Source organism: Sylvia atricapilla, chromosome 10, assembly GCF_009819655.1.
Source record: "Sylvia atricapilla isolate bSylAtr1 chromosome 10, bSylAtr1.pri, whole genome shotgun sequence".
Taxonomy (NCBI): Eukaryota; Metazoa; Chordata; class Aves; order Passeriformes; family Sylviidae; genus Sylvia; species Sylvia atricapilla.
The window spans coordinates 6,246,322-6,262,209 of NC_089149.1; the positions used below are offsets into that span (position 1 = coordinate 6,246,322).

Here is a 15,888-nt window from a genome sequence, read left to right on the forward strand (position 1 = left end):
ATGCAAAAAATAAGCTTCTTTTAATTACCTTGAAAACTGAAAACCTAAGAAAACAATAGAAGAGGATGAAGTATGTGTAAATTAGTATTTAAAAAAACCAAAATAACAAGAAATGGAACTGAAAATCAGGATTAAAACACGGCCAAAAATGCTACAACCATTTCTCAAAGGAATCAGAAGTTAATGTCTTATTCAAATATATGTGTTGGACTTGGGCAACCTGGTTAAAGCCAGTCCTGTCTGGGAAACTTACACAACCTGCCTTCTTCAGCGACCTCTGGCCCACACTTAGGTTACACACAGCAAAGAGAAAAACATAATGAAAACCTACAGAAGTATTTTTTACTGTACAGGTTTAGTTATGATTACTTTGGGGATGGTATGAAATGTGTCCAGCTTGTCTCTTAAATCTACATTCAAACTATTTCAAAGTTAATCACAGGTGAGTAATGGTTTAGAAATCTCTTGAATACTAAAGTATAATAACTTATAGCACAAAAACAGCCCTCAAAGAAAAAAGAGTGGGGAGTACTTCACTGCAAGTAACAGTTGAGTATGTTTTATGATCACTGTAACAACTACCATGCCCTTGAGACTGTGCAATTCTGAATTTCTAATATAATTTGTAGGGGGAGAATTAGGACAAAATGCAGTAACATTTCAAGTACAGTCTTACAGTATTTTAAAATTTTATGAAGTACAAGGACTAGGTTAATATGAAATGAGTCATGTTTTTAAGAGAGGCAGTAATACAGATCAGTATCTTAAATCATAACTGAAATAACACTCAACCACTATGAAATAAAAAGAAAACAGAGTAGCTTTTTGCTGGAAAAAGGTCAACAACAACAATGAAGATTTAACAATACTAGAAAAGGCTGAGAGCACTGTTCATATCAGGACTGAGAAGTCAAAACACCAGTCTGAGTGACCAGGTAAACACTGGTCTTTCTCACTCAACAAATCCATTCCCACCAGCTGAAGTTTATCCCAAATTAATGTAAGTTCTACTCACATCAACTCTGAGCCTAAAACCCAGACTATTAAACAACATATATGCTTGTTGCAGATCTTCTGATCTCAGAGGTATAATTGCTTTACTTTTTGACAAATGTATTACATTTCACTCCACAATGTCTTTGGGAGCGAACAGGATTGCTTACTGCCTCAAAGTAAAGGAAACTCTCAAGCATAATTTTCCTCACAGGACAAAGACAATGGAGTTGCAAAGGTATAAGCGAGGCTGTAATTGATTTACATATTCTATAGATCCATTTCCACGTGCAAACCAAAGGAAACCAGCTCAGCTCTCAGATCCAAAACCGAGTTTTCAAAGCAAGCAGTTCAAACTATTACCCCTTTAACTTCTGTACTGAGCACAATGATCTAGAGATGCCTCAAACACAGAACTCAATGCTGGCACTTTATGCCTTTACTTCTTAAGGCTAATAATGCTCAAGGTACCACTCTTGTACAACTCAACTGTGACAATGTAAGACACCAAAACTGCTAAAAAGAGGTTGTTTGATCAAAGCTGAAGCAGTAAGCTGCAGTCCTTCCCTTCAGGCTTCAGCTCTGCTTTCCATCTGCACAGCTATCAGGAAGCACCAGCAAACCATAAGGACAGCCTGAAAATATGAATTTGCAATAGTCTGTGACACTAACATTCCAGAGATGGAATAAGAAAATTGCCCCTTTCTACAAAAGCTAAGATTTTAACTTCACTGGTCTTTACACTGACAAATGGGCTGAAGTAAAACACACCTGACAACGCAGAGCTGGTTTTGGGGTTTTTTTTTTCTGGGAAAAGCTGTTAGTATTGAAACAAACTGCAGAGAGCACCCAAGTGGGGGCTACAGAACACTTGGCTTGGCTACAGCTCACCCAAACAGGCTCTTAGCCAAAAGAGGAAGCAACACCAGTTACCAACAGGATGAGCTATGTTACTGTCAAGTCACACTTCTCACTTCAAAATTAACATGCTGCCCTACTTTCCACAGGATAAAACCAGGTGCAATTGTAATATTTTTGTCAAACAGCATAATGGTCTAGATGTTCCTTCAAAAATGAAAATAATCCACCTGAATACTAAAAAGTAGCTATTCTAAAAATACTCTTTGCAGCCTAAGCCTGCTAATGGCATGTGTGCAGAGAGAAACCACACCACTTTTAGTCAGTTAAAAAGGTACTTACCATTGGCAGTGCATTGATATGCAGAAGTTTTCCTTTCGGGCGCCTCTTGCCACAGAAGGGTGATGCTGACAGGGAAATAAGGAGACAAAATAGGCAATATTAGTATTTATTATTTTTAAGTGTTGTTAACACACAGTAAAATGTTATCATTTAACCTCCCTGGCTCTCCCAGCTTGCTCAGATCCTGGAGCTGAGCGTTCCCACTGCTCCCATTTGCTCAGAGCCCAGAGCAGAGCTCAGGCACAGCACAGCGCTGGAACTCTGCACATATCCTCTGCTCCCCACATCACAGAGCTGGCTGCTGCGGGGAGCCTGGCACACAGAGCTTTGAACAAATACCAAATACTGCTGCTGAATGAACACCTGCACCTCCAGGCCTGTGGATGGCTGCAGCCATTCAGCAGGAGCACACACACACACCAACCCGGGTAGAAGCATCCTGATGTCTGCGTTTTGCTTCAGCTCTCAGCAAAAAGCTTCAGGAAGGCAACTAGGTAACCTACAGTATCTGCCCCTGCCAAATTTCTTCTGGAAATAAGCCACAGCTACGGACATCTAAACACTTTGAAAAGCCTCAAACAAAAATCAACATTCCAGTGGTATGACTTCCAAAATGGTGAAAGAAAAATAAATCTGTTTTCCTAACACATCTTGCACTAAATAACTCAATTTATATACACAGGTGTGCCTATGAGCCCAAAGAGCTACCAACTCCAGCAGTGACCTCAGTAATTAAAAAACTTCACCAGCTCACACTAATTGCCAGCAATACTTGACAACATGTAAATAACAGAAATCTTCCCAGCACAAAATTCAAGAGAAATCTTGCCCACCTTTAAAACCCAAACAAAAACATAATCCAAACAAATCCACACTCTCCTACATTTTAGCAATTTTCTTTACATGTCAGTAACAATTTTATGTGCCCAACAATAGAATAACTAAGTATAAGCACACTGTTTTTGACGTCCAAATATGAGGTAACTCCATCCACTGCAACATTCCTTTTTATTCAGCAGTGACAAAGGATTTTTATCCACACTAATATTCCTGAGTGGTTGTCCTCCATACAAATACTTGCCAGACGACTTTTCTTTAGGACATAATCTAATCGCCCACTCAAAGAGCAGGAAGGGTGACAGATGGACATGGGTGACTAATGAAGTATTACCAGACTATTTTTAGATTAAATTCTTTACCAAGCATCTGCAACCTGTGGTCAAAAAACTTTTACTATGAGTAAAGAATAACTAGAGCTTGTGGGATTCATGATTAACACGAGGCTCTCACGTGCAATTTTCAAGCTCAACCAGCAGGAAATCATTCATTATAAAGCCATTTCTGGACCCAGAAAAAAAAAAAAAAAAAAAAAAAAAAAAAAAAAGCACTACAGCATTTGGGCTTATTTTATTCTTAGAAGATCCCACAAGGCAGGCAGAAATATCACCTTCACAGTGCAAGAGGCACTGCAGAGGATGCTGAGGAATGCAGGAATGCTGGGAATTGAAAGAATTTGCAAACATGCTCTTATTTCCTTGCTTAGTTGTACTAGTGCTGCAGAAAATATGTAAATAGGCTGAGTGAAACTCCACTTCTCAAGAGGTACAGTATTCTATGCAAGGCTACTCAGAAAGCTTTTTGTCCACAGCCGAGAAGAGAAAGCTTTAATACCCGCTCCGCAGACCCCATAAAAACATTATTTGCTTATAACAAGACTTTTCCTTAAAAACAGAACAAAACAGCAACCAACCAATATTCTTTTGAGAACAGTCTAAATCATGGTAAAAGCTGTGTGCAGAGAAAGGCAGAGGAGAGCCCTGCTATCCCGTTCTGAGTGCAATGCTTGGTTTGGGTTATTCCATTTGGGAAGGAACATTGCAAACATAAATAAAGGGATGATTGCACAAACATAAGCCATTTTCTTCAAGGAAAAAAAGGCTTTCTTCAGCACACACTGCCCAAACTCTCTCCTTCCAACACCTCTTTGCCCTTGTGCAATCTTGAGTGCAGTACTTATCATCGAAGCCAGAGAGGGAAACCTTTCTGCCTGATCCGTGGAAGAGGCTTCTTGTCCTTTGCTTTACATCTAAACAGGGCAGTGACACGGAAAGAAGCTGGAAGCAAAGACTCAAGAGAGCAGAGAATGAGAAAAGAAAGGGTTCACTGACTTCACTTCATTCCTCACTCAATGTTAATTGGTTGTAGGCTCCAGTTTTAAATAAGGGCGCTTGAAGCGACGTGTAAACATTTAGAAAACTCTGCAATGTCCTTCTTCAGAATCAATTGCTGAGTACAAACGCCTTATCAGCAGCTTCTTTTCTTTCCAAATTTATCTTATTGGATTTTGGCATGTACCTTGAAACAATGCAGGTGACAGTTATAATTTATTGATTTCAGACTACCTCTCACCTTTATATTCCAACATGTTACGGTGATTTAAACGGGTGCGCAGAGGTAGCAGTAGCTATACTACGTGACACTTAAAAATAATCCACCAGATGCCCTTTAAGTTGATAAGGCACACCTTGGGAATGCACAGCAGCTTCTGAGTTTGGATCCTTGATCTTGGGGAGGCTATGAACAGCTCACCACTGTCTGATGACTGACGTGTTCAACATCAGTTGAAAACTTCTCCCCACAACTCGAAAAGAAAGATGATTTTGCCATGTGTGCACTGACACACGTGTGCTCACAGCCAGTGCTCACACACCAGCCTTGCCCACACCAGCTTTTTCTGCACAAAATGACACACCTGACACCCGTGTCCCTCGGAGATTCGGGGCCAAACACTCAATACAACACCCAACTCCCTGTGAACAGCATCCTATCCTGCTGTGGTGTACAGAGACCAGGCAGTTCCCACCTGCAGGGCTAAAACTACCATGCCAAACCACCTTCATCAAAGCAGCAAATACCCATCCCAGGCTGCCTGCACAGATTGGGCTGCTGCTATCAACCAAGTAATAATTGTGTGGTACAAAGGAAACCACAGATAAAAACAACCCTGGCACCAACACAGTGACAGATCTGGTTATAAACACACACACCAGATGTACACTGATGTTAGTCTTTACCTGTTTCCAAACACAGTCGGTTCAAAGCAAGGATTTCTCTAAATGCTACTTGCAGAGGTGTTTAACCCTTTCCTTCCACAAATGCTGCTATTGGTGCTACTTTCTCCTTCCCAGACATTACACTGGGTTTGTGTTATGGCTAAACCAGTGCTTTTTGCGTGAGCTTTGAATTGCTCCTGTTCCCCCTGTGAACTTGTGCACTTCTGGTTTTTTTCTAATCCTCTTAGGATCACACTGTTTATACAACTTTCTGAGATTTTGGTGCTATTTGAGTTCTAACAAATAAATTTAGTCATTAGATGTTGTGCTTTCTGAATCACTAAAGCCTTCTAAGGACACAGTATCTTTTCTTCTAAATCATCCTTGAGTATCCTGCTTTTATCTGGATTCAGTATCTGGAAAAAGTTTCCTAATCAAGATAGAATTAAAAATAACTAAATCCTGGATAGTCCCCTCAGTAACTAGGCTGCAAAAAGCATGAGACAATAATTTTAAAAGCCTAAATTGAAAACTAATCACTCTATTGAATCCTTCCTTTCATTTGGTTAATAGGCACATACAAAGCTAATGGTGATTCTACCACTTCTGTGCTTGGAACATAAACAGAGAAAACCGAAGTTATTTCTTTTAATCACAGTTCCACAGCGATGTATGGCAATTTTTTTAAGCAATTCAGCACATCTAAAACAACATCTGCTTTTCAGATCTGACGGAGAGGCTAAACCGAGACAAATACCAACTCAGAAAATTCAGGAGAAACAAATACGTACAAGTGTGTGTGGGGGGAATCAGCACCACACACAAGACGTGGTTAAAAACTGTCATTACTTGAAACTGGTAGGTAGCAATAGGGTTCCTAGTGACAAAATAACAGGCACAGACTGCTCCAGTACTTCACTCTGGGAGCACGGCGTGGGCGAGGATGTTTTACAAGAAACCTCATCATGAAGCATTGAAAGTATTTAAGACCTGCCCAGAGACATATCCACACAAATCCCTGAACTCTACCTGGAACATCTCTTCTCTGTCAATTAAGAATTTTTTATCTCCTAATCTTTGCTCTTTGTTCCATCAAAAAACCTCGATGTAAGTTGACTTTGCAGATGTTTCAAAGAAACGTTTAACTTGTACATTCATATCACATTAAAGCTGCACAACTTTCCACACTTCAGGAATACTCTTATATAGAACAAGCACCTGTATGTCTATGGACACATGTGAATCAACTGCTAAAACAAAGGGTATCTGAGAGGATAAAGAATAAGAACTGGGCAAGCAGACAGCAGCGTTCTGGAGAAAGGTTCATCCAGATACAGAAACCACTGACTGTAAACCCACAGAAACAGGATTCACTGTGCAATGAGAAACACAGGACAAGTCCCACCAGAGCAAAAGAATAGTGCATGAGTTTAAAAACCAATTTCTGTAACAGTCAAAAATTGAGGCAATCACAGAAAACAGCTCATAGCCCACTGAAAGGGAAGGAAGCTGAATAGCTGGAGAGGAAACCAACTCAGCCAGCTCCATTAGGAACCCATAAAGCACCCCAGTAATCCTGTCAATACCAATCAGCTGCTACCAAGGGAAGGAGGGTGAGCAGTGCTGCAGCACCATTTCACTTGCAAGGCATTTAAATAAAATTCATTAGCAAGTAATCCAATTCACACAAACTGGAAGTTAGAAGGTCTTAGAGAATGAAGTTAAACCCAGTCTAGGCTGGGAAGGAGAATAAAAAGCTATTACTCAAAGCACTCTTATGCCAAAGGACTTTAAAACACTCATAAATAACTCCACCTTCACAGAGTGCTACCTGCAGGATGGGGACCCACCTGTGAAAATTCAAGGTAGTTTCCAATTTGTGGAGTTTTTCTTCCAAAAATAGTGGACGTGATGACTACTGACATATTGAGCAAAACAGTGGCATATTGACAAAAAAAATTTCTGTGTTTTTAGTCTAGAACTGAGTTTTAAAATTCAATTCATCACTGGAATATTAATCAGCTAAAACAGTTCGTCAAGCTGGGTGCTCTCAGCGGACTCACTTCAAGTAGGAAAGGGGAAAAGATTTTTCCTTCAAAAAAAAATAAACCTGATGTGTAACATTTAGGGGCCATTCTGTTATTAAAGACTTCAAATATATACCTAAAAAATAAACAAGATGTCCAAAAACATAGAAAAGAAACTTTTAAAAAAATCAGAATTGTTTTTCCCATTCCCTTCCCTCAAAGTAAGAACAGAGGTATTTCCCATGACATTAATTCAGCCTTCTCCAGCTCACTAAATCAACTCAGCTGCACTGGTGGGTGAGAATCCTTCCCTTCTCCACTCAGACCCAGTTAACTCACATGAGCCTTCACAGCTGAACGAAGGCAGCAGCTGCTTTTGTCAACACGGAAATGTGTTTGCAGGGAATTGATAGTTGCAAGGTTAGAAGGACTTTTAAATTGGTCTCCAATGCAGGGATATGGAATAAAGCTCAAATGGCTTTCCTGGGAAAATCACCTTCTTTTGCTAACAGTGCCTGCCTCATCTGTGTTTTTAGACAGATAATGTGTTTTCAAAACTGTTTTGAAATTCAGTTTTGGGATTCAGTAGCCTTGCAGAAGAACTTATCTAGATTACGGCAAGCTTAATTTATTGAATTAATTAAAATTCTGTCTCAAATATGCCACGATTCAGGGAGGTGGGACACATGTTTTACGCCGACATCACATTTGGAAATAGGCTCAAAATGTTTAAAGAAGGAAATCCCCTGAAATAAGAAAAGGACTTGACAATATCATGTTATTTTCAACCTCAAGGAGTGTAACCACCATGGGAGCCCTGGCTGGGTTCCCCTCAGTACCACTACCACCTTTAGTTCTTTGGGCACCCAGAAGTCAAACAGAGCATTCTTTGACAGAAACAGCTCGGATCTGCATTTCTGCCAAGCTGAGGAGCTGCTGAGGTCATTCAGACAATGCAGTGGGGCTTGGTTTCTGCTGCAAGAGGTGTTTGCAGACAGCTTGACGTCAACAGGCTCCAGTTGTCCCGCTGTGGCCACTGACCCCGAACGCTGCGAACACCCGGCGGTGCTGAAGTGACTCTCCCTGTCCGAGGACACAGTAGGAAAGCTGCTTGCCTTCTGTCTGCCCACTGCAGGAATGATTCCCAGGATAACTGCCCTTGCAGCAAAGGGTCAGGTTTAAAAACAAAGGTACTCCAAAACGTTCTTAAAAATCTACCTTGCTTGTGATATTGGGTATGTGACAGTAGTAGCATAGGATCCAAGAATTCCTTCAAAATAGCCCTCAAGATTATGAGTTGCTTTTAAATCTCAAAAGCACTTAAAATCCACAGGTATGAAAACATTTTTCTGAAAACCTTAAGTCATACCAGAGACCAAAAGCGAAGTTTGAGGCGGAGTTTGGGCTCATACGCTCCAGATGTTCCTGGGATACAGCTCCACTAAAATAAGGTGTTTATAATGTGTTCCAGATCCTTACTAAAATTATTATTACTATTATTTTGTGCAAAGAGAAAAACATAAGCCTCTCACAGTGCCAAAAAAAAAAAAAGGAAACATTGAATGCCCTGAAATCATCAATTAAATGCATCAAGGAATTTTTTTTTTTTTTTTTTCTTTCCAAAATACTGGTCAACAAAAGCTGCTGCACTTCTGCTTACAGTCCCCACCATTTCCCCTTTCCCCAGGAACTTTCAAAACCGAGTGATGCCTGAAGCACAATGTACTCAGGCAGTTGTATCACCTTTCCTAACAACTGTGTCTTAGTCATATTTTCACATAAATAACCTACAGATGAAGTTCCTCCTGCACAGGTAAACCCTGTGACTAAGCAGCAGACAAACTGCCCAAGACCAAACAACACAAGGATTTTTTTTTTTTTCCTTTTTCCAAATCTTCACACCATGCCACCAGTAGAGACAACACCATCTTTCCTACAACCTTTGGCCTCTGCTATTTCCATGGCCCCATCACTTATCCAACAGAGCAATTCTGCAACCTCACGTGAGGGCTCTGATTCCACAAAGAGTTAAAACCTACCTGAGAGGGCTGCCCTTGTTCATGCACTGGTTATCCAGCCATCCCTGCTAAAAGGACAACTTATTCTTACACAGCAGCTACTGAGCTGTGACAAATTGCAGAACAGGGTAAAAGGAAAAAAGCCCGTGCTTCTCATTACCATGGCAAGCTTTCCTGCCTCCTGGGAAGGGAAGATTTCCCTGCAGCAGGGGCTGAAATCACAGCAGGCAGAGGGACAGCACACTCATTCCCAAATGAGCTGCCTCTTGTCCCTAAGAGCTCAGAGGTGTGGCTCACCTGAGGGCTCTGGTTTAGCTTTATGCTCAAGGCACATCCTAGCCAAGATCTAACTGCTATTGCGTGGGGAGACCTCAGTCTACCCTCATCTACCCTCTCCCAGCTGGGTGTTCTCCGCATTTCCTTTCCTCTAAAAAAACAATTAACAGTTTTCTTCCACTCGGCTCTTGAAGCATCCCACTGCAGGGTCAGAGGAGGACAGCACTGGCTCGAGAAAGAAGAGGGAACTCAGCCCTGAAAGGGAAGAAATGCAGGAGCAGCACTGCCCTATAGCTCCATCATCAAAATCCAGGTTTCCAAAGGATGCCTGGTGCCTTGGGCAGCGAAAGGGAGCCCAGGACAAAAAGCTCTCAGCAAACACAGAATGATGTGAGCTGTACCAGAAACAGCACAGACACTAACTGTATAAAACATGTATTTATTATTCTGTTGTCTTTTCAAACCGTTTAGGATACCAGAGCTGTTTTGTCTGTCACACTGAGTGAATACAAAAATAGTCGCATTGATATTAGACTTGCACACGGAGTAAGAGATACCAAAACCTGTTCCAAAGAATAAAGAGCTCACAGGACAGAGAAACATAGCAAAATATTTACTTTAGCACTATGGTCAAGGAGAACAGCATCTATTAAATAAATGGACTAAAGTCATTAATCAACAGCAGCCTATTAAACTAATATAATCATGCCACTTGTTCTTTGCCTTTTTTTTTTTTTTTTTCTGACAACAAGACTTAAGCATGACCAAGGAAAACATGTATTTGCTTCATCAAAGACAACACATTCAAAAGAACTGATGAGCATCAGGAAGCAAAACCACAGCAGAGAGGTCTTACAAAGATCATCTAGGCAGGATTAATTGGTAACAACCTAACAGTGCCCTTATTTAAGCAGTAAAGAGGGTTTAGCTGAACTATTTAGTGAACTATTAAACTGTGTACCTCCAGGATAGACCTAAGTAGTCTATCCTAAAACTAAAAAAAAGACCAAAAATCAAAAAAAAACCCAAAAAAAACCCCAAAAAAACCCAACATCCCCCCCCCCAAAAAATCCCAAAACAGAACAAACAAACAAACAAAAAACCCACACCACTTTCTCCTATAAATACTGTTCCATACGTTAACATTTCAATTATGTTGGTTTTCCTGCTTGTAGGAAAACGCTTTTCCCCTATTGAAAATGAATGTACAAAAACCCTAAGCAAACTTAATTTGTTGCCAAAATGAATGAAGTCAATATTTTTGTTTCACTGGAAATATTTTCTGCTGGATTTCCTATGGTCATTGCAGCTGTACAGCTCAATTTATATACCTTTGAACTTATGTGTTCCACATACAGAGCAACACACAGCAGTGTTTATCCTACAAACAAGTGGAAAGTGGGATTAGATAACCTACTACACCACTTCACAAACAGTTTAAAAAGCAGAAAAAAGAATGCTGGTATTAGTTAAGGGATCAGCCTCAAGCACAGCTATGCAACATCACTGACAGGAGAAAAATCAACAGTTTCACAGGAGCAAATGTCCAGGGCAGGAGGAGACTGAGGTTTGTCTGGTGAAGATTGGATAGCTGCAAATACATTTTAAATAACCAGAAAAAACTTCCCCGTAACAATATTGTGAAGGTGAAGAGTTAAGAGAAAATTCTCTGTGCCATGGGGATTCTGTTATTTTAAACAAGAGCAGTAAGGACTCTGGAAGGAATAATTCTGCCTAAGGAGAAATATTAGTGTATAGTGTTTGATCTAACAGGGCTTTTCCCTTTCTTTACTTTTTGATTCTTATCTTGATTGTTTCACACCAGGAATCTGAAACTGGCTGAGCTGTGCATCCTGCAAATCTTGTTCAAACTGGAATAGGCTGGGGATAGGATTTCACCATTTGGGATTTCATTTACAGAATTCTGCCTCTGCAGTCACCTACGGAATTCTCATTCTCTGTAAGTGCTGTCAGGGCCTCATGAAGCTGGTGGGTTTGGGAGTTTTCTTTTATTTTTTAAGTCAACTCACATTTATCAGTGTGATCTACTATACTGGTCAGGGAAAATTAACAAACTCAAGACCTCTGTTCTTGGCCTTTGGGAAATAAAGCTTCCTTAATCTTTCAACTTGTTAAAGATAGAAATTTTTTTAAAAAACCCACATCTTAATATTAAAATATGCCAAGTATGTACCATCACTGCAGTGATTTGCTCCTGATGTGGTTTTTGCTGCTCTGACACAGATTCACTAAAGCATCCACAGACCAGCCCAGTTTTCATTTTTAAAACGAAAAAAAGGTGATGAATGTTTATGAACTTAAAAAAAAAAAAAAAAAAAAGGCGCCTCAATTTTCCATTTTAACCTACCGCTGTTTAATTTTTTTTATTGATAGAGAATGAACTGAAGTGTAAATTTTGCTGCTTTCTTTTGTGATCATGCTAACATACGTTGGTTAACCAAGGAAGCAAGTGACATGCTCAGGGGAGGAGTATCAAACACACTTGTCAAAAATACTCCACCGAGCAAAAGTATTTCCCCTCAGTGTCAAACTCCAAATACTGGGGTCTGGTTCATCTCCAAACAGAACACTGTACATATTATTTCAGTCACACCTAGTTAAGGGCTTTTCTTCCCTGGGTTTTTGAGGATTCTTTTATGCCATACTTTTCCAAGTCAGTGGCAGAATGTTGAAATGGAACAGTATGAGGCATTTAGCACTAATAAATACACAGACCCTATCCAGCACAGAGTAATAAATGCACAGGGCTTGGCAGCCCAATAACGATGCATCTTCCATCACCAACAAGTAATAAAAACTCAGGTTTACAAGCTGCTGCACTTCAGAAGAGACTGTTTAAAAGATCAGATAAAAACAAGGTTCAATATATATATTTTTTGTTCTATGACACGGTTCAGCTGCAATCATTTATCAGACTTTTTCTTGTGTCTTATCACTGCCTAAGGAACAAGCAAAATCTTGGAATGACAAAAACATCTCTAACACTAGCACTTGTGACCCATTTTAACATATCCTTTTCTTTTTTACACCAACTTCACCCAGAAATGAATCCACTTGCCATATTCTCCCAGGGATACTATTGCTGGTCTTGGTTTTGACACCTTTTCAGAGAAGTCTCGTTGACCCTCCTGGGCTTGTAGCAGGCTGGGTGTGCTCGCCACCTACACACTGACACTCCCTCTGCCACAAAAACAAAAAGGATGCAGTTTTGCTAGCAACATCTGCAGACTAAACAAACTGAGCTTAAAAGCAATTAGCACTATTTGTTCTTTGGTCAAGTTAAGATAATTTCCTCAGGGCATTTTTAGCTAATCTGTTAATTCAGTCACTCAGAAAACTTCACTAGTTTCATCTTTCTGTTCCTAGTATCTTCCCATAAAGCAGTAAAAATAAAACTACGCTCATTTATTTTAGCCTGCACGCGAAGAGTTAATTTTTATAACTTCATTATGTAACAAGTTAACTACAAAATTCTTAAGTGACTTGAACAATTGCCAGTCCTCAAAACAGCACCTGCTAAACATTCTTTCCAAATTTTGAAGGCGGTGGACCAGGCAGAGACCATCCCTGGGCTCACAGGGCAAAGATGAGCGTGGAGGCAGACACACAGTGCAAATAATTGACGCCGGAGAAGCAGTGACAGTGTCAAGTGTCAGTAATGTCAGGAACACATGTATGAAGTGATCTAGGAAGCCTCCCATCACCGCGTGGAATTCCTCTGTCCCAGCACAGGCTGCAGAGCCATAAAGGGAAGGACAAGGAAATAAGCCTGGATTCCAGCAACGCTGTGCAATGGAACACTGCGGCAGCTCCTTGGGGTTTGGTGGCACTGAAAACTGCCAAGGGGGCAGTCTGATTTCACATGTCACCCTCCACGCACAAACACATGTCACTTCTCTCATGTGACACATTTTAGGAAGAGAGGCGTACTTGCAAAAGCATTAAAGCCAACGTCTCCTTTTCTTCTGATTAACAAAGCAGAAAAATGCTCCTGCTCATCCTTAGTCACCAGCAGACTTGACCTGGTGAGGTCATTTCAGCAGCCCCATCTCAGGCACTCCACCCAAACCCTCCCGAGACTTTCATTTTTCTCTTTTAAATTAACCAAATCTCTTGCAAAGAAAAACTGTAGGCACTGCCCAAGATGAGTTACTCACGGCCAGAGAGACCCAAAAAACCTGAAATGAGGCAGGGCGAACTTAAAAATTCTGGTAAATAAGATGGACACTTCCATCATATTATTATTAAATAGGTTTAGAATTAAGAAAGATTAAAATACGAACCCCTACAGATACCACACAGTAAATTTTAAACCCTGTTGCTTAGTATTTTAACCAACTAGCACAAAACACAACTAAATGATGGTGCCCAAAGAGAACTGGAGGGCAGTATCCCCACTGGCCCCCAGAGCTGCTGCCTCACAGCACCAGAGAAGCAGAAGAGAGAATACCACAGAAGCAGTTCTGTTTATTCCTTTCAAAAACAGGAAGTTTCTTTTCATATTTGTAAAGAATTGCTATGAAAAAAAAAAAAAAAAAGCCAGTAAAAAATCCTTTTGCAATTCTTTTAACTGAAATTCTTCAGTGTTTTGACAACAGAACCCACTGCAGATATAGATGCTATAGAAATATCACGTCAAAACTGAGCTTAGATTTTAATTTCAAATTCAGTTTAAAATTTTGGCAACCTGTACCAAAATCTGATTGAAGCCACTAGGAAAAAAAATCTGATCAATGAAATAATCAAGCAATATATTACAGTTTGAAGAAAATTAAACAATCAGTGGAACTGCTGGAAATCACAAGCAGAGTGTTCATGGACTAGAAGTGTTAAGTAGCCAGTTTTTACAGTGGCATAGAAATTCTTTTTAATACCACAACTATTTTCCATTCAAGTGGCTTCAGTGCTTTGTATGTACTCCAGAGACTCAAGGATAAGAAATTTATCTGCCAGTTATGAGGCTACAAACCCCCACTAATTCCAAAATACTGAACAAGAAAATCAGGTTATTCCACTACTGTCAAAAGAGCACTTTTCCCTAGTTTGAAATGCAGAAGTTTCCCTCTTTATCCAGTACACTGCAACGGTACACCAAGTGAAGATTTCGTGCTTTAGAGACACGCCTTCCTCTAAATGCAGTTTGACACAATAAATTAGAAACATGCTATTGATCAACACGCAACTTCCTAAAAAGTCATAAAAACTTAAATAATTTGGATAAATAAAGGTTATGTGATTTAACAAAAGCAGAGCAAAGCAGTAAAACAGCCTGTTTAGCAAAATAAATAGCACTCCTACCACAACAATTCAATCTTAGTAGCAGATCAAACATTTTAAATAGATTGCAGCACAGTTATTTTCTCGACAAAGTTTGATTTCTCTAAATCCAAAGCAAAATTACAATCAATTACTTCAAACAAGGGCGTCTACCAGTGGATTAAATTGTTTTCCTTCGATCCACCCTGGGCCTAGCAGACATTTCTTCTGGTATTAAATAGTCAAAGTGTAAATTAAAGCCTAAAAGACCCCCTTAAAACAACATCCATAATCAGCCTTAATATTCACTGCTTTCAAAAGAAAAAGATTTCGAATAGGGCAGCAAAAGCACACAGCACTAGGTAGTCCCTCTATCTCTGGCTGCAAGTCATTGAAAACAGATCCAAGGAAAACCCCAGCTGGACACAACCACATCCTGAGGTGCTTGGTGCTCCTTTGGAGGTAGAACAGTGAGCCCCAAACAAACAAATAAAGGAAATTTAATCATTCAGTCCTGGGTGGGTTGGTTTTTGGTTTTGTTTTTTTAAGCTTAGCTTAACCATTGAATAGAAACCAGCAAATAGATTGAAATAAACCACCAAGTTGTATCCAGACTACAGTATTCTTCAGGTAATTACACTAAGAAAGAAAGAAAGAATAAGAGGGCAGTTGCCACAGGAAGTCACCTATCTTAATTGTGCCTGTAATTACTTCTGTATTCAGTATGCATTCAAAACTAAGCTTTTTTTACACTTCACTTCTCTAATTCACTCCAGCAGTGCCACATTTGCTTCTGCAGGGAAGCATTCCCCACAAGCTCACTGTGGAGATTATAAAATCTCAGCTCATTGACAATTAACTTGTACATCTCATCCAGAAGTTTCTTGACAGTGCTTCCTCTGGATCCCTTCTGGAACATCAGTAAGAAACACCAAACACTGGACCAAGAGGGCTGATTTTAACTACAAGAGATGTCAGAAGAATAATAAAGTTGTTCCCATTTGTACAGTAGGAAATAAGGAATCAATAATATAAACTACATAT

At 39.9% G+C, this 15,888-nt stretch overlaps 1 protein-coding gene across 4 annotated transcripts in view; it reads right to left on the reverse strand.

Annotated features, from left to right (window-relative positions):
* The window catches only part of TBL1XR1 (TBL1X/Y related 1), a 109,788-nt gene that overhangs the window by 60,176 nt on the left and 33,724 nt on the right, over window positions 1–15,888 (reverse strand). For all 4 annotated transcript variants that reach the window (XM_066325748.1, XM_066325747.1, XM_066325749.1 and 1 more), the window contains exon 2: window positions 2,194–2,258. The gene's annotated coding sequence lies outside the window, so the exon portion shown is untranslated. The remainder of the gene's footprint in view (window positions 1–2,193; window positions 2,259–15,888) is intronic.